Source organism: Hyla sarda, chromosome 8 (assembly GCF_029499605.1).
Source record: "Hyla sarda isolate aHylSar1 chromosome 8, aHylSar1.hap1, whole genome shotgun sequence".
NCBI classification, from domain to species: Eukaryota; Metazoa; Chordata; class Amphibia; order Anura; family Hylidae; genus Hyla; species Hyla sarda.
Window position 1 is genome coordinate 16,451,632 of NC_079196.1, and position 18,976 is coordinate 16,470,607.

General features: G+C 41.2%; 1 pseudogene; it reads left to right on the plus strand.

Moving 5' to 3' along the window:
• Window positions 1-13,606: 13,606 nt before the first annotated feature.
• On the plus strand, window positions 13,607-13,753 carry LOC130290060 (U2 spliceosomal RNA; annotated as a pseudogene).
• The last annotated feature ends 5,223 nt before the right edge of the window (window positions 13,754-18,976 follow it).

The window sequence follows — 18,976 nt, forward strand, 5'->3', positions numbered from 1 at the left end:
CAGATCACGGCGCAAAAAATGAGTCCTCATACCGCCCCGTACGTGGAAAAATAAAAAAGTTATAGGGGTCAGAAAATGACATTTTTAAACGTAAAAATTTTCCTGCATGTAGTTATGATTTTTTCCAGAAGTGCGACAAAATCCAACCTATATAAGTAGGGTATCATTTTAACCGTATGGACCTACAGAATAATGATAAGGTGTAATTTTTACCGAAATATGCACTGCGTAGAAACGGAAGCCCCCAAAAGTTACAAAATGGCGTTTTTTTTTAATTTTGTCGCACAATGATTTTTTTTTCCGTTTCGCCGTGCATTTTTGGGTAAAATGACTAATGTCACTGCAAAGTAGAATTGGTGGTGCAAAACATAAGCCATAATATGGATTTTTAGGTGGAAAATTGAAAGGGTTATGATTTTTAAAAGGTAAGGAGGAAAAAACGAAAGTGCAAAAACGGAAAAACCCTGAGTCCTTAAGGGGTTAAGGGGGTGAAGCTATAGTGTGTATTGGTATAGGTGTTTTTATTTGGCATTTCATCTCCTGTGTTTTTCTCATTGCAAGTCATGTGATTCTTTTATCATGTCATTCGAAGGAAAAAAGTGATAAAAGTTGAATAATCAGAGCGTAAAAAGGTGGGGTGGGGGGGGGGGGCAAAAACTGTGTAAATAACTTTGAAAATAACTAGAATTTGGAGAAAAAAACTTTAAAACCACGCCCACTTTTCAGAAAAAGTGAACTGAAAATAGGGTGACAAAACAAAGGAAATTTTGGGACAAGTTTGGCGCATGACATTAATAAATAAAGTGAAATGAATATCCCCATCGCTTGTTCACCTAAATTTACACGAAACCCCAATAGTACATGAGTCCTATACTGTTTGTTTGTTTTTTTTTGCTACCTATAGAAGTCTATGGGAGGAATAAATTGTCACAATTAATTAAATAATGCCATTGCTACCATTTAAAAAAATAAAAATAAATAAATAAGATCCTAACTAAAAAAAATTTGCTAATTTTTTTACTCTCAAGATGCAGTTTTTGTGGCATTTTTTCCCAAAAAAAATGTGTGTATTAGTGTTGGTGTTTTTTGTATTACAAATCCTATGATTTTTTTTACATCGTGTAACTAAATCTCTCCAATGGTGTTTTAGTAGTGTTTCTATCCTTCCCACAGAAGTCTATGGGAGGAAAACCATCGAAATTTAATGGAAAAAAAACAACATACCGGAGCACGTTACCAGTTTGACCTAAAAACACCATTAGAGATGAGCGAACTTACAGTAAATTCGATTCGTCACGAACTTCTCAGCTCGGCGGTTGCTGACTTTTCCTGCATAAATTAGTTCAGCTTTCCGGTGCTCCGGTGGGCTGGAAAAGGTGGATACAGTCCTAGGAAAGAGTCTCCTAGGACTGTATCCACCTTTTCCAGCCCACGGGAGCACGGGAAAGCTGAACTAATTTATGCAGGAAAAGTCATCAACTGCCGAGCTGAGAAGTTCGTGACGAATCGAATTTACTGTAAGTTCGCTCATCTCTAAACACCATAAAGGATGAAAAAACTAAGAAAAAAACCCCCGTGTAGTTATGACACTTCATATTTCCCTATTGACTCCCAGCTAATCTGAATATGGTGCAGTTGCCCACAGCAACTAATCAGATTGCTACTTTCAGTTTCTTTTTTAAAATGAAAGAAGCAATCTGATTGGTTGCTATGGGCAACTGCACCCCTCCTTCTCTACACAGGTTTTGATAACTCTCCCCTATAAAGCGCAGACTGTAGCCGCATCCGAGATGATGACTTTTTCATGACTTTGCGCATTACGTGCTGGTTGACAAGGGGTTAAGCTGCACTTTCATAATCATTAAAGGGGCGTTCCTCTAGCTGCCATGAAATGGCGCTCGTCGTTTTTACGGAGACCTCATAAATATAAAGAGTCCGTTACTCACAGTCTCCCGTGGCCATTACCATGATTGGCTTATCAGTAAGGGCCGGAGATATATTTATACAATGGCGGCCATTTATAAAGGCGAACGCATGTGTTAGAGCCGCACGTCCCTCTCACCGCCATTATGCATTCGGTTGTTGGACATAATAACAAAAACGGCGCCCACCCCCATTGTTATTAGTGACACCTGTTCTTAGTAAAGGGTTAAAATAACCCCCAGTTTATCGCGTACATTGGAGCTCATGTATGAAAGAGAAGATGGCTGCCGTCCAGTACAAGCTGCGCCAAATGTATTATCGAAGTAATATCGCTTTATGGTCAATATATAGGGCAGAGGTCTTCAACCTGCGGACCTCCAGATGTTGCATAACTACAACTCCCAGCATGCCCGGACAGCCGTTGGCTGTCCGGGCATGCTGGGAGTTGTAGTTTTGCAACATCTGGAGGTCCGCAGGTTGAAGACCACTGGTATAGGGGAATACTGGTGTGTGTACAGTGGGTTTTATTCAGTTACAGTATGGTGGTGTTATCCAGTCACTGGTAATAGGAGTGGTCATGGTGTGGCGGTATGATTTTTTCGGTGTATTATTGGTCTTAGTATACAGAATTTGGTCAGTTAGGGTATATTTACATGGTGGAAATTTTCTGGACAGACATTTCTCAAGCTGCAAGCCCCGACACACAGCCCCGACCATTCAGGAATGTGCCGTCTCCATAGACGGCAAAGCACTTGCGTGCGGATTTCGCAGAAAAAAAATGAGCACGTCAATTCTTTTTGCAGAGTCTGGAATCTGAATTTTGTCGGCAGATGTTTCCAGCATGTAAATTCCTTTGTGTGCGCATTGCAGCAGAATGGTATTACAAAAGATGGGACTCTGCTGCAACAGAAATTCCAAGCAGAATTTTTCAGCCAGATTCCGCCTTGTGAATGGGGCCGTACATTATTATGGTAATATTTTCTCCTTGTGTACTGGTAGTATTTGGTAACTGTATGTGTGGTGTGAGGGTAATGTGTGAATTAACGTTTTCGTGAGGCCAGGGCATGGTTGACCAATACACCAGCCGAGGTAGACCAGCTTCGTCCTGTGCCAGGCGCGGGGCAAATAATCACTCCGACACAAGGATAACTGGCTTTACTGAGATTGGAAAGATGGTACAATCCGTTACAGCTCAGATTAGCATGAAGGAGATGCAGGGTGAACTTTGGGAACCTTATCGGCTTGCTGGGACTTATAGTTAAATGTGCTGTGTATGACTGACTTAACTTGTATGCAGCCCACGCTTGACTTTAGTTGCTTAGACTTTACTAACTTGACTTGAATTGATTCCCGGACCTTAGTGCTTACTGCAAGGCATTGACTTTGTCTGTCTGGGCATGCTGGGAGTTGTAGTTTTGCAACAGCTGGAGCCGCTCTGGTTGGGAAACACTGGTATAGAATATGGTACAACATTCCGGGAGTTGGAGGATTGCTTGGATAAAAGACGGTCATTGCATTGCCGGTATTTTTAATATAAAAATACCGGCAGGGTGACCAAAATACCAGCTGTGTCGGTAAAATACCAACCAGGTGGCGACCCTAGGTAAGAACAGGAGGTCAGAGGTCAGGATTGGGCCCAGAAGATGATACCCTGCAGAAGTCTTATAGAGAAGAAGAAAAAGGGTCAACACTGGAAATATTGGCCCTCATTTACTATTGCAAACCCGACATGTTTTGTCGGGTCGTGCGCCAGATTCTGTCGCATTGCGCCAGAAATTATGTCTGCACCAGAATTTGCGCCAGAATTGAAAAAACCCTGACTAACTCTCCATTTTGCTAAGAACCCCCCCCCCCAAAGGGGCGTGACCACTTGGGAAAGGGGGTGTGGTCTCCAAAAAGGGGCGTGTTCCTGACATTTTCACAAAAAAACAACATATTTACTAAGGTTTCCACATAAAATGTGGTGGATTTCAGCTGAGGAAAACCCGACAGATCAGAACATGTGTAAAAAAAAAAAGCAAAATGTAGGGAAAAGAGGAAAATGTAGAGAAACCTTAGTAAATACCGTGGAAAATAAATTGTAGGGGATTAAAACCCACAAAGAAATCTACACAACACTCTTAGTAAATGAGGGCCATTGAGTCTTTCCATAAACTTGCCCAGGAAAAGTTCCCCAGTTGCCCATAGCAACCAATCAGATCGCTACTTTCATTTTAAAAAAAGGCCTCTGTGAAATGAAAGAAGCGATCTGATTGGTTGCTATGGGCAACTCAGTAACTTTTCCTCTGGACAGATTTTGGTAAATCTCCCCCATGTCTTGTAATTCAGTAACCATAGAAATATTTGTTTAAAATATCTAAAAAATACCAAAGCAGGAAACAGTGTAAAAACCAAAATTTATTTCAGTCTTAAAACGTTTGGCCATGACGGTATTCAGGAGAAGCGACTTGTAACACGCGGCCCCTGGGAGCCATTACACCCCTGATGTCTACATCACAACCCCCCACCACCCCGGCTGGTGTAATTAGGCTAATGAATCGGAGGGTGGGCCGGGCGGCATCTGTGAGCTCCATTGTGTCCCACCTGCCCCAGCGCAGCCCCACATTCACCTCGGGTGTCTTAACCTTGTCCCTCCACCCACAATTCACCAGCCATGAAAGCCAACACACTCCGAAACACATCTGTCACTCCCTAACCCACAATGGCCGCCTCATCCGTCATTGTTACCCGTGGGCTCTGTAGACAAATTAACACCTATTAATTCTAATGGATGTTCAGTTCTCCGCGCACAACAAGTGTCTGGCCCCTCCCCCCCCGGACTCACGGCCTCATCTGCATATTAATCTATAAAGGCTGAAGGGTCAACGGGTTAATAGGGCACTTAACCCCCCCCCCCCCCCCTTAAATCTCCTCCATATATCTCCAGAACACTGAACCCTAGAAGCAAATGGTCTATACGACCTCTTAACATAATGGAGAAACTGAGAGGGGTCAAAAGTATTAAATGTTATAATTTACGGCGGAGCGGCTCAGGCATAATCATATTATTAGTCGGTGACCTGTAGGAATTATTTCCTGGGACGTAGGGATAAAAGAGACGAGGGTCAACCATGATAGGACGAATATGAAGTCTCAGCCTCACCTGCAATAATACATTATCTTTTAATATTTCCATCATTTCTGCCCAAATTAACATTTTTGTTCATTTCCTTTTAAAACCAAAAAATTACCGAAAATACTAAGCAAAAAATATTGAATAAATGGTTTTGAGTTTTTTTCATTTTGTAAACAATATACAAAATAGATTCTAATATACAGTTTATTTCCCCAAATAAGTAGTTATTTTGCAACATCTTACGCTTTAGAACCCCCCTATGCTGTATCACTGGCCGGTATGACACTTATACATTATATAATTTACTGTTATACATCCAGTGTGCCTCCAACTGTTGCAAAACTACAACTCCCAGCATGCCCGGACAGCCTATGGCTGTCCGGGATGCTGGGAGTTGTAGTTTTGCAACAGCTGGAGGCACACTCGTTGGGAAACACTGATATAACTTGTATATTAAATTTTTACCAGTTTTCCCCTCTGCAGGCTCCATCTCTTATTCTCAGTTGTTCCTCGACTGGTGGGTGTAGACTAGCTGCTGTGATGTCTCCCATAGACTGCACACACAGAGGAGCAGACTATGCTCCCCTATATAGTACATACTCAGAAGCAGCAGCAGTATGGAGGACATTATAGAGCATTGTAAGCTGTGAATCCAGCACTTAGTAGAGCTTTCAGCAGCGTCTCTGTGTCTCACTTTCTCTGTCTCTCCAGCCAAAATTAAGGGAAATGTGAAAAGTCCTTGACCCAGATGACTTAATCTTTGGTATTTTCTGCTGCAGATTTTCTGCAGGTGAGCCAAAGATATAATCAGAAGCATATAAAGTATGTGAATTTACCCAAGGAATTTTTTTTATACATCTCTTAGAGTAGATTCACACCTATACCAAAAATGGAAGTACCAAATCAAGACCATTCTGGCTCAATTTTGCATACGTCTTTTGTGACATACACTTTTGTTTGTGGAATACGTTTGCAAGTGTTTTAAACAAATTTTTTTTTGGTTAATATGTTAAACTATGTAAACTGTAAAACAACCAAAAGAAAAAAAAAGTATACCACAGCATACCACACAATATGTTACTAATATACTAAGTTGTTTCTAAACTAGTGGGTATAGACTTGCGGCAGTGATGTCTCTCATACATTTAATTTTGTTAAAATTTTTATTAGTAATGTATTTTAATAATGTGTTTAATAAAGTGTGTGTGTGTTTTTAACTTTTTAAACTTTTTTTTTATTTTTATTTTTTAGGTAGTACTACTACTACTCCCAGCATGGAACAGACTGTTCCATGATGGAAGTAGTAGTCCCTGTACTAATAGATCGCCCTGGGTGTCACTCCTGACACCCGATACGATTGTCCTTTCTATTGCAGAGATGCTGAGCGGCACTATACAGCGCTCGCATCTCTGCTCTGTACTCCGGCCAGTGATGTGAATAGAAATTCACAACATCACTCATTCATATTTTCTGCCCAGAGTGATGATTGGCTGGATGGTTGCAGCCAATCACCGCTCTCAGCGGGAAATAGGAATGAGTGATGTGAATTTATATTCACATCACTGGCTGGCAGGAGTATCGCGCAGAGATGCGGAGCGCAGGAGAAAGCTGCTCCGCATCTCAGGAATGAAGGACGATAGCAGCGGGTGTCAGGAGTGACACCTGCTGTGATCTTTCCTTAACTGCAGGTACTAATGCTCCCAACATGAGCACACTCTGCTCCATGTTGGGAGCTGTAGTACCTGCATTAATAGACAGATTGCAGTGAGTGTCACTTCTGACACCGGCTACAATCGTCCTGAATAATGTATAGATGCTGGTGGCTCTTCTATGGTCCCCTGCACTGGTGTGTATACCTATTATTCATATTTCTTGCAGACAATTGTGATTGGCTGGAACCATCTGGCCAATCACAGCTCTCTATGGGAAATATGAATCTGTGATGTGAAGACCTTCACATCGCAGAATGCAGTGCAGGGAAAAGAGAAGAGTCGCATTGCCGCCCGTATCTATACATTATATAGGAGGATCGTAGCGGGTGTCAGAAGTGTTACCCGGGGCGATCTGTCTATTAGTACAGGTACTACTACTCCCATCATGGAAAAGTCTGTTTCATGCTGGGAGTAGAAGTACTACCTAAGAAATGTAAAAAATAAAGAAAAGAAAGTGAAAAAAGTTAAACACACACACACACTTTATTCAACACATTATTAAAATATATTACTAATAAAAAGTCTAACAAAATTAATTTTAAAAAATATATTATTTTTACATTTAAATGGCCCTTTTCCACATTTTTATTGTTGTTGGCTACATTTTTAGTGCCCTGCCCACCCTCATAAATTGATCCCTGTTTAAAAATTAATAAAAAGTGTTGTTATAAAAATATACATTTCGTTAAATAAAAATTTTTATATCCCTACTGTATCTTTTCTTATTTTTTTTTTAATGGTACCCTACGAAATTTTATTTAAAAAAAAGTATCTCCATCACTTTTTTTGTATCGCTAAAGTCCCAAAAAAAAAAGAATAAAAAAACACCTGCAAAAACGCCAAAGTTAAAATGCTCATGGTGTTTTTCTTGGCGTTTTTTCACTCCCATAGACTTCTATGGGAAGAAAACGCCCCAATTTTCTCGAAAAAAAAAACGCCAAAGTCTCAATAAGGCTGAGTTTCCACTTGGCTTTTTTTCTGGCAGTTTTTGGATATCTGCCACTGCAGTTTTTGAGCCAAAGCCAGAAATGTACTCAAAAGGAATAGCACATATAAAGGAAGGACTTACACTTCTCCTTCCTTATGGATCCACTTCTGACTTTGGCTCAAAAACTGCCAGAAAAAAAAACAAGTGGAAACTTAGCCTAAGAGTTTTTTTGCAAAACTGCCAAGGAGCCAAAAATAGCTGAAACACGCCAAAAGGACTTTAAAAGAAAACGCCAAACTGAAAAACACCAAGTGAATCTGGCATTTTGCAGTTCCCTATTGACTTGCAGCTAACATCTGGCCGCAGCGTTTTTTTCACACACACACACACAAAAAAAAGCCATGCGGCAGAATGGGTTGTTTTTATTGGCGTTTTTACAACAAAAAAAACAAGTGAAAACCTAGCCTTATGGGGAAAAAAACATATACCACTTCATACCACACTTCTATGGGACACATAAACATACCACTGAATACGATTATTTTTTTTGGTACGGAATAGTAGTGCACACAGAACTTTTCTTTCTCACAATAAAAATCCTACACAGGGGACAAAAATAGGTCCAAACTGAGATACATTTGGTAACTTTTCCATAACACGAGTCTATTGGGGGAATTTATCAGATCATTTAGAATGCTTTTTTTTGTCTAAATTTGTCGCATGAAAAGTTGCAGGCAGGCCCCGGGAGACATTTTCTGCGACATTTTCTTTGCAACATTTAAATTTCCTGACCTGACCGTGTTCTTATTTAATCACTTTATGCAGTGCTCACTGATTTATCATGTGCGACTTTTTGTGAAATGTCTCACAAATGTCTCACAAATGTCGCACGGGCCAGATTTAGAACTTATCACAGGGCAGGTCAACCCTATAGAACTCTATGCGACAATTGTATTAAGGTATATGCGACATTTTATACATTTGCCGCACAGCCGCTACTTCTCTGCGACATTTGAGTGGAGCAGGACTGTGATGATTTATCAAAGTAAGCGCGCTGTTTAAAAAATTTGGCGCACATCCGCAACTTTCACCGCAACATTTGGGCTCTAAAACCATTGAAAATTCTCACATAATAATATATAAGTAATACAACACAGTAAATAAATACTTATGCTACTACTCCTACTACTACTACTACTAATAATAATAATAATAAAGATATAAATAAATAGTAGTATATAAATAATACAACAGAGGAAATAAATAATATATACTGTAAATACATACTACTACTACTACTAATAATAATAGTGATAAATAAGATATAAATAAATAATAATATATAAATAATACAACACAGTAAATAAATACTACTAATAATAAATGTATAAATACATAATACTACTACTACTACTACTACTAATAATAATAATAAATAGTATATCAATACATAATAATAATACTTAAAATAATAATAATAATAACAATAAATACTATTATTATTTTGTTTTTATAGAAATACAAATAAATAATAATATGTAAGTAATACAACACAGTGACTAAATAACAATAATAATAATAATAATTAAAAAATACTATATAAATAATAATATATAAATAATACAACACAGTAAATTAATACTACTACTACTAATAATAATATTATACAACACAGTAAATAATAATAATAAATATATAAATAAATAATAATATATAAGTAATACAACACAGTAAATAAATACTACCGCTACTACTACTACTAATAATAATACTAATAATAATAAATATATAAATAAAAAGTAGTATATAAATAATACAACACAGTAAATTAATAATAATAAATAATATATACTGTAAATACATACATACTACTACTACTAATAATAAAATATAAATAATACAACACAGTATAATAAATACTACTGCTAATAATAATAAATAATATGTAAATACATAATACTAATAATAGTCATCGTAATCATAAATAATATATAAATACATCATAATAATACTAAAAATACTAATAATAAATTATATATAAATAAATAATAATAATATATAAGTAATACAACACAGTAACTAAATAATAATACTAATAATAATTTAAAAAATATATATAAATAAATAATAATATATAAATAATACAACACAGTAAATTAATAATACTAATAATAATAATAGTATTATACAACACAGAAACTAAATAATAAAATATAAATAATACAGCACAGTAATAAAAATAATAGTAATAATAATAATATATATGCAGTATATATATATATATATATATATATATATATATAAATAATAATAATAATAATGATAGAAGCACACAGGGAGGAAATGTCTTCGACGTCTTTGTCCTTGAGTTCTGCTTTCTGGGAGTTGAAGTTTTGCCACACCTGGAGGGCCCCAGTTTGAGACCACTACAGAGGAAAGGGCACCTGTGGTCCATGTCACCGCACTGTGATGCCGCACTATATGCCACAATCTCCTCTATCAGATCCCAATGAATGAACGAAAAGTGGTGAATAGCGCCCTCTACTGGGTAAAGCCGTCCCCAGCATGATTATACACAACGACACTTCCTGGTCCAGGGAAACTCATGTAATCCAGTATTAAAATTTAAAAAGGGTAAAAAAAATTAAGGGGTTATCCAGGAATATAAAAACAGAGCTAATTTCTTTCAAAAACAGCTCCCCCGTCTGTCCCCAAGTTGGGTGTGGTATTACAACTTGGCTCCATTCACTTCAGTGGAACTGAGCTGCAGAACCACACCCAACCAGAAGACAGACGGAAAGCGATTTTTTAAATAAATTAGCTCTGTTTTTATATTCCTGGACAACCCCTTTAACCCCTTAAGGACTCAGCCCATTTTGGCCTTAAGGACTCAGACAATTTAATTTTTACATTTTCATTTTTTCCTCCTCGCCTTCTAAAAATCATAACTCTTTTATATTTTCATCCACAGACTAGTATGAGGGCTTGTTTTTTGCGCGACCAGTTGTCCTTTGTAATGACATCACTCATTATATCATAAAATGTATGGCGCAACCAAAAAACACTATTTTTGTGGGGAAATTAAAACGAAAAACGCAATTTTGCTAATTTTGGAAGGTTTTGTTTTCACGCCGTACAATTTCTGGTAAAAATGACGTGTGTTCTTTATTCTGAGGGTCAATACGATTAAAATGATACCCATTATTACATACTTTTATATTATTGTTGCGCTTAAAAAAAATCACAAACTTTTTAACCAAATTAGTACGTTTATAATCCCTTTATTTTGATGACCTATAACTTTTTTATTTTTCCGTATAAGCAGCGGTATGGGGGCTCATTTTTTGCGCCATGATCTGTACTTTTTTTTTATACCACATTTGCATATAAAAAACTTTTAATAAATTTTTTATAATTTTTTTTAATAAAATGTATTAAAAAAGTAGGAATTTTGGACTTTTTAAATTTTTTTTCGTTCACGCCGTTCACCGTACGGGATCATTAACATTTTATTTTAATAGTTCGGACATTTACGCACGCGGCGATACCAAATATGTCTATAAAAAATGTTTTTTACGCTTTTTGGGGGTAAAATAGGAAAAAACGGACGTTTTACTTTTTTATTGGGGGAGGGGATTTTTCACTTTTTTTTTATTTTTACTTTTACATTTTTTTACATTTTTTTTTACACTTGAATAGTCCCCATAGAGGACTATTCATAGCAATACCATGATTGCTAATACTGATCTGTTCTATGTATAGGACATAGAACAGATCAGTATTATCGGTCATCTTCTGCTCTGGTCTGCTCGATCACAGACCAGAGCAGGAGACGCCGGGAGCCGCACGGAGGAAGGAGAGGGGACCTCCGAGCAGCGTTATGAATGATCGGATCCCCGCAGCAGCGCTGCGGGCGATCCGATCGTTCATTTTAATCGCGAACTGCCGCAGATGCCGGGATCTGTATTGATCCCGGCACCTGAGGGGTTAATGGTGGATGCCCGCGAGATCGCGGGCGTCGGCCATTGCCGGCGGGTCCCTGGCTGCGATCAGCAGCCGGGATCAGCCGCGCATGACACGGGCATCGCTCCGATGCCCGCGGTTATGCTTAGGACGTAAATATACGTCCTGGTGCGTTAAGTACCACCTCACCAGGACGTACATTTACGTCCTGCGTCCTTAAGGGGTTAAAGGGGTACTCTGGTGGAAAACTTTTTTTTTTTTTTTTTTAATCAACTGGTGCCAGAAAGTTAAACAGATTTGTAAATTACTTCTATTATAAAATCTTAATCCTTCCAGTTCTTATTAGCTGCTGAATACTACAGAGGAAATTATTTTCTTTTTGGAACACAGAGCTCTCTGCTGACATCATGACCACAGTGCTCTCTGCTGACATCTCTGTCCATTTTAAGAACTGTCCAGAGTAGGAGAAGATCCCCATAGCAAACATATGCTACTCTGGACAGTCCCTAAAATGGACAGAGATGTCAGCAGAGAGCACTGTGCTCGTGATGTCAGCAGAGAGCTCTGTGTTCCAAAAAGAAAAGAATTTCCTCTGTAGTATTCAGCAGCTAATAAGAACTGGAAGGATTAAGATTTTTTTTAATAGAAGTAATTTACAAATCTGTTTAACTTTCTGGCAACAGTTGATAAAAAAAAAAAAAAAAAAAAAAGTTTTCCACAGGAGTACCCCTTTAATGGAACTGAGCTGCAATACCGCACATGACCTGAGGACAGGTGTGGTGCTGTTTTTGGAAGAAATCAACTCAGTTCTTCTAATCCTGGATATAACCCATTTAAGGGTCCATTAAAGGGGTTGTCCAAGTTTAAAAAAACGATGCTTCTTTTTTTTTTTTTTTTTTTTGCAAACAACAGCGCCACTCCTGTCCACAGGTTGTGTGTAGTACTGCAGCTCAGTCCCATTATCTTCAATGGAGCTGAAGTAAAATAGCAGCCATAGGCTGTCTGAGCATGCTGGGAGTTGTAGTTTTCCAACAGCTGGATGCACATTGGTTGGCAAACACTAGTCTAGGAATTAGACAGCGTTAGTAAATCTGAGCCAATGAATTGAGTGGTTGTGCCTACAGCTGTTGCAAAACTACAACTCCCAGCATGCCCGGACAGCCAAAGGCTGTCGGGGCATGCTGGGAGTTGTAGTTTTGCAACAGCTGGAGGCACCCTATTTGGGAAACACTGGGTTGATGCATACCCCAGGGTCAAGCAGTCTGTTCATGCGGTGGAATTTCGAAGCAGAATTGCTGTGACCATCTATAGACTTGGCACATTTCCGAACGCTTCCAGCGCCGCCATGTTCTGCCTGCGGAACGTCCTTCTGCCTTGTCAACATAGCCTCGGGGTTTAAAGAAGAAAGTTTCCATTCACTGACAGCAATCAGAGATCTTGAAAATGATGAATCATTGGAGAGAGAAAAAACAAAAAAAATAAAATAAAAACTGCATATTTGACAAAGAAGCTTCATTTAAACTACAATGTTTCCTTCCTGTTCAGTCAGGAGTGTCGGGCGCCATGTTTGGGGGGGGGGGGGGGCAGGTGATCAGATAAACCTGTGATAGCGGAGACTTTATAACAGGACAAATGTTTGTTGAGCGGCCGCAGCCACATCTGCCCCCTGCCCAGAGACCACTGTCCTGTGACATCTGCCATTTACTGCCTCTGTTAATATATCATCCGCCCTGATAAACCCAGAGAGGACACCTGACACCCCCCAACCTACCCCCCCCCCCCCGGGCCCCGTCATCCACATCTCACAACTGTTAAAACGTACCTGTCATATCACAGAAATAAATAATGCTTCTATATGTTCCTCACTAGGTCATGCAGATGATTTACATGTCTTTATGTGTCTAGCTTCTGTATTTGGCTCACAAATCCCTCTGTTCTGCTGCTCACTCATTCTGACATCCACTGCTCGCTTCTCGGCCTTTTGGCTAAGATCAAGTGTAGTATCTGTTGTTATCAGTTTCATGCCGGTGGTCTCCACAGCACCGGTGATGGACTGGTGGGCAGGGCCAGATTAAGGCTGCCTGGAAGACGGAGCACTGACAGATACCCCACATTCGGTGCAGTATAGTTCCCCACATTAGGTGCAGTATAGTTCCCCACATTGGGTGCAGTATAGTTCCCTACATTAGGTGCAGTATAGTTCCCCCACATTAGGTGCAGTATAGTTCCCCCACATTAGGTGCAGTATAGTTCCCCCACATTAGGTGCAGTATAGCTCTCCACATTAGGTGCAGTACAGTTCCCCCACATTAGGTGCAGTACAGTTCCCCCACATTAGGTGCAGTATAGTTCCCCCACATTAGGTGCAGTACAGTTCCCCCACATTAGGTGCAGTACAGTTCCCCCACATTAGGTGCAGTATAGTTCCCCCACATTAGGTGCCGTATAGTTCCCCAACATTAGGTGCAGTATAGTTCCCCACATTAGGTGCCGTATAGTTCCCCCACATTAGGTGCAGTACAGTTCCCCCACATTAGGAGCAGTATAGTTCCCCACATTAGGTGCAGTATAGTTCCCCCACATTAGGAGCAGTATAGTTCCCCACATTAGGTGCAGTATAGTTCCCCACATTAGGTGCAGTATAGTTCCCCCACATTAGGTGCTGTATAGTTCCCCCACATTAGGTGCAGTATAGTTCCCCCACATTAGGTGCAGTATAGTTCCCCACATTAGGTGCTGTATAGTTCCCCCACATTAGGTGCAGTATAGTTCCCCACATTAGGTGCAGTATAGCTCCCCAACATTGGGTGCAGTATAGTTCCCCACATTGGGTGCAGTATAGTTCCCCACATTGGGTGCAGTATCGTTCCCCCACATTGGATGCAGTATAGTTCCCCACATTGGGTGCAGTATAGTTCCCCACATTGGGTGCAGTACAGTTCCCCCACATTAGGTGCAGTACAGTTCCCCCACATTAGGTGCAGTACAGTTCCCCCACATTAGGTGCAGTATACTTCCCCCACATTAGGTGCAGTACAGTTCCCCACATTAGGTGCAGTATTGTTCCCCACATTAGGTGCAGTATAGTTCCCCACATTAGGTGCAGTATAGTTCCCACACATTAGGCGCAGTATAGTTCCCCACATTAGGTGCAGTACAGTTCCCCCACATTAGGTGCAGTATAGTTCCCCACATTAGGTGCAGTATAGCTCCCCCACATTGGGTGCAGTATAGTTCCCCACATTGGGTGCAGTATCGTTCCCCCACATTGGATGCAGTATAGTTCCCCACATTGGGTGCAGTATAGTTCCCCACATTGGGTGCAGTACAGTTCCCCCACATTAGGTGCAGTACAGTTCCCCCACATTAGGTGCAGTACAGTTCCCCCACATTAGGTGCAGTATAGTTCCCCCACATTAGGTGCAGTACAGTTCCCCACATTAGGTGCAGTACAGTTCCCCACATTAGGTGCAGTATTGTTCCCCACATTAGGTGCAGTATAGTTCCCACACATTAGGCGCAGTATAGTTCCCCACATTAGGTGCAGTACAGTTCCCCCACATTAGGTGCAGTATAGTTCCCCCACATTAGGTGCAGTATAGTTCCCCCACATTAGGTGCAGTATAGTTCCCCACATTAGGTGCAGTATAGTCCCGCACATTGGGTGCAGTATAGTTCCCCACATTGGGTGCAGTATAGTTCCCCACATTGGGTGCAGTACAGTTCCCCCACATTAGGTGCAGTACAGTTCCCTCACATTAGGTGCAGTACAGTTCCCCCACATTAGGTGCAGTACAGTTCCCTCACATTAGGTGCAGTACAGTTCCCCCACATTCCCCCACAGAGTGGTTTTCAGAAAAGACAAGTGATTTTGGATGAAAAACAGTGATCCCTCAACATACGATGGTAATCCGTTCCAAATGGACCATCGTTTGTTGAAACCATCGTATGTTGAGGGATCCGTGCAATGTAAAGTATAGGACAGTGGTCTACAACCTGCGTACCTCCAGATGTTGCAAAACTACAACACCCAGCATGCCCGGACAGCCAACGGCTGTCCGGGCATGTTGGGAGTTGTAGTTTTGCAACATCTGGAGGTCCGCAGGTTGAAGACCACTGGTATTGGAGGTTATACTCACGTGTCCCCGACGCTCCGGCAAGGCCTCTGCTTTCCCGGCATCCTCGCTCTCCGTCGCCGCCATCACGGCGCTACGCACGCCGCTCCTATTGGATGACGGGACGGCGTGCGCAGCGACGTGATGACAACGATGGAGAGCGCCGACGATGCAGGGGATCCCGAAGAGGACGCGCCGGAGCCCCGAGAACAGGTAAGTGATCGTCAGTGGACCACACGGGGCACCGTAAACGGCTATCCGGTGGCAGATGAAGCAGTCTGTGCTGCAGGATAGCCGTTTATGTGATGGCCCCGACATACAAAAGCATCGTATGTTGGTGCTGCCTCTGAGAGGCCATCGTATGTTGAAATGATCGTATGTCGGGGCCATCGTAGGTCGGGGTGGGGGGGTCACTGTATAGGGAACACGCCTCTTTTCCCGAAAACCACGCCCATTTTGTAGGGGTTATTTTGTAGTGTTTCTGTTTCTGTCAGGTTTTTTCTGTCCCACATTCAGAATTTACACAGATTTTAGGCGCACAACATTGAGGGCCATTATGTTGGTTTCTCATACGACCCCAATATGGATTATTTCTAGGGTTTTTATTTTTTTACCTTCCCTAAATGTAGATGTGAGGATGACATTCTGCTGAACACTTCTCTTGACCTATTCTGTCTGTATTCTTTAGGTCCAGTCTTTTTCTTATAAGGGTTCTGGTAGCCCCTGAAGACGTTCGGCTTTATATCCTACATTAGATGTAACAGATATTTAGTGTGTATATCTACATACATAGGCTTATTGGCTAATTTTAAGGAAGCCGTTTCCTATCATTTCGGTTCTTCCTTTTTTGGGTATTGGGTATACACTTGTGAATATTGGGTGTATTACCTATAAGAGGTTAAACAGCATGTAAGAGGTTAAACTTTCCAGGTAGGTACAGCAAGAGCCCGGCCAATATACTGACAGCCGAGCTCCCGCGATCCCTGCACAGGAGAGCCGCTAAAGCTTATTCTAGCCCCACTGTCAAAACATGGGGGGCTAGAATAAGGACCCTTAATGACCGCCGTAAATAGGCGTATCAGCGGTCATTTAGAGGTTAAATGTTGCCCATTGTTTTGTTTTTTCTAAAATCTGGCATGTACTCCAACAATCCCAATATGTCCCAAATAGAAAGAACAGTTTTTTTTGGGAGGCAATAAGCTTCTGTTGTATGTAAAAATGGCCAAAAAGGTCACAAAGAAAAATGGGCTATAAAAACAAAAGAAAAACACACACAAAAAAATGTTTGCCATTTTTTGAGGCTTAAAGAGGTATTCCGCCCATAGACCAAAGGATAGGGGACAGGATGTCTGATTGCGGGGGTCCCGCCGCTGAATTTATATTATGCAACATCACTATATCTTTATGTTGTATAACAGTGTTTCCCAACCAACATGCCTCCAGCTGTTGCAAAACTACAATTCCCACCATGCTGGGAGTTGCAGTCTTGAAACAGCTGGAGACAAACTGTTTGGAAAAAACTTCTGTAAGTCTATTTATTCTTCATAATTATCCCGACAGGACAGTGAGTTGTTGCAGTGTTAGAACGTTCCCTTCGGCTGAATTCACACTGCGCATTTTTGTTGCGTTTTTATTGTGCATTTTATATTGTGAGTTTGACTGCAAAAAATGTGACAGGTCCAGGTGCAGCCCACAGACAGCGGTGTTCTCGTGTGCGGCTGCGAATGCAATGGGGGGTAATCATTACCTGCACCAAACTCTTGCCCAAGCCCTGTCTTTGCACAAAAAATAATGCACAATCTTTCATTTGGTGCAAAACTTTTTCACAAAACTGAACTTTTGTCACTACATTGGAAAAGGGAGAGATAAATTATTGTACAAAAATCTTATTTGCAAACATTCTTCTGGTGCTGAATAACCCTTGTGTGACGGTGGATATACAGCTCTGGGAGCGGAGATTGTGCGCCATAGATTATCTGCTGCCCTCTCCTGGGCAGTATGAGTAGTGTTCTATAACCTGCTGCCATCTCCTGGTCAGTATGAGTAGTGTTCTATAACCTGCTGCCATCTCCTGGTCAGTATGAGTAGTGTTCTGTAACCTGCTGCCATCTCCTGGTCAGTATGAGTAGTGTTCTGTAACCTGCTGCCCTCTCCTGGGCAGTATGAGTAGTGTTCTATAACCTGCTGCCCTCTCCTGGTCAGTGTGAGTAGTGTTCTATAACCTGCTGCCATCTCCTGGTCAGTATGAGTAGTGTTCTGTAACCTGCTGCCCTCTCCTGGCCAGTATGAGTAGTGTTCTGTAACCTGCTGCCCTCTCCTGGTCAGTGTGAGTAGTGTTCTATAACCTGCTGCCATCTCCTGGTCAATATGAGTAGTGTTCTATAACCTGCTGCCATCTCCTGGTCAGTATGAGTAGTGTTCTGTAACCTGCTGCCCTCTCCTGGCCAGTATGAGTAGTGTTCTATAACCTGCTGCCATCTCCTGGTCAGTATGAGTAGTGTTCTGTAATCTCCTGCCCTCTCCTGGTCAGTATGAGTAGTGTTCTATAACCTGCTGCCCTCTCCTGGTCAGTGTGAGTAGTGTTCTGTAACCTGCTGCCCTCTCCTGGGCAGTATGAGTAGTGTTCTATAACCTGCTGCCCTCTCCTGGTCAATATGAGTAGTGTTCTGTAATCTCCTGCCCTCTCCTGGTCAGTATGAGTAGTGTTCTATAACCTGCTGCCCTCTCCTGGTCAGTGTGAGTAGTGTTCTGTAACCTGCTGCCCTCTCCTGGGCAGTATGAGTAGTGTTCTATAACCTGCTGCCCTCTCCTGGTCAGTATGAGTAGTGTTCTGCAACCTGCTGCCCTCTCCTGGGCAGTATGAGTAGTGTTCTATAACCTGCTGCCCTCTCCTGGTCAGTATGGGTAGTGTTCTATAACCTGCTGCCCTCTCCTGGCCAGTATGAGTAGTGTTCTATAACCTGCTGCCATCTCCTGGTCAGTATGAGTAGTGTTCTGTAACCTGCTGCCCTCTCCTGGCCAGTATGAGTAGTGTTCTATAACCTGCTGCCATCTCCTGGTCAGTATGAGTAGTGTTCTGTAATCTCCTGCCCTCTCCTGGTCAGTATGAGTAGTGTTCTATAACCTGCTGCCCTCTCCTGGTCAGTGTGAGTAGTGTTCTGTAACCTGCTGCCCTCTCCTGGGCAGTATGAGTAGTGTTCTATAACCTGCTGCCCTCTCC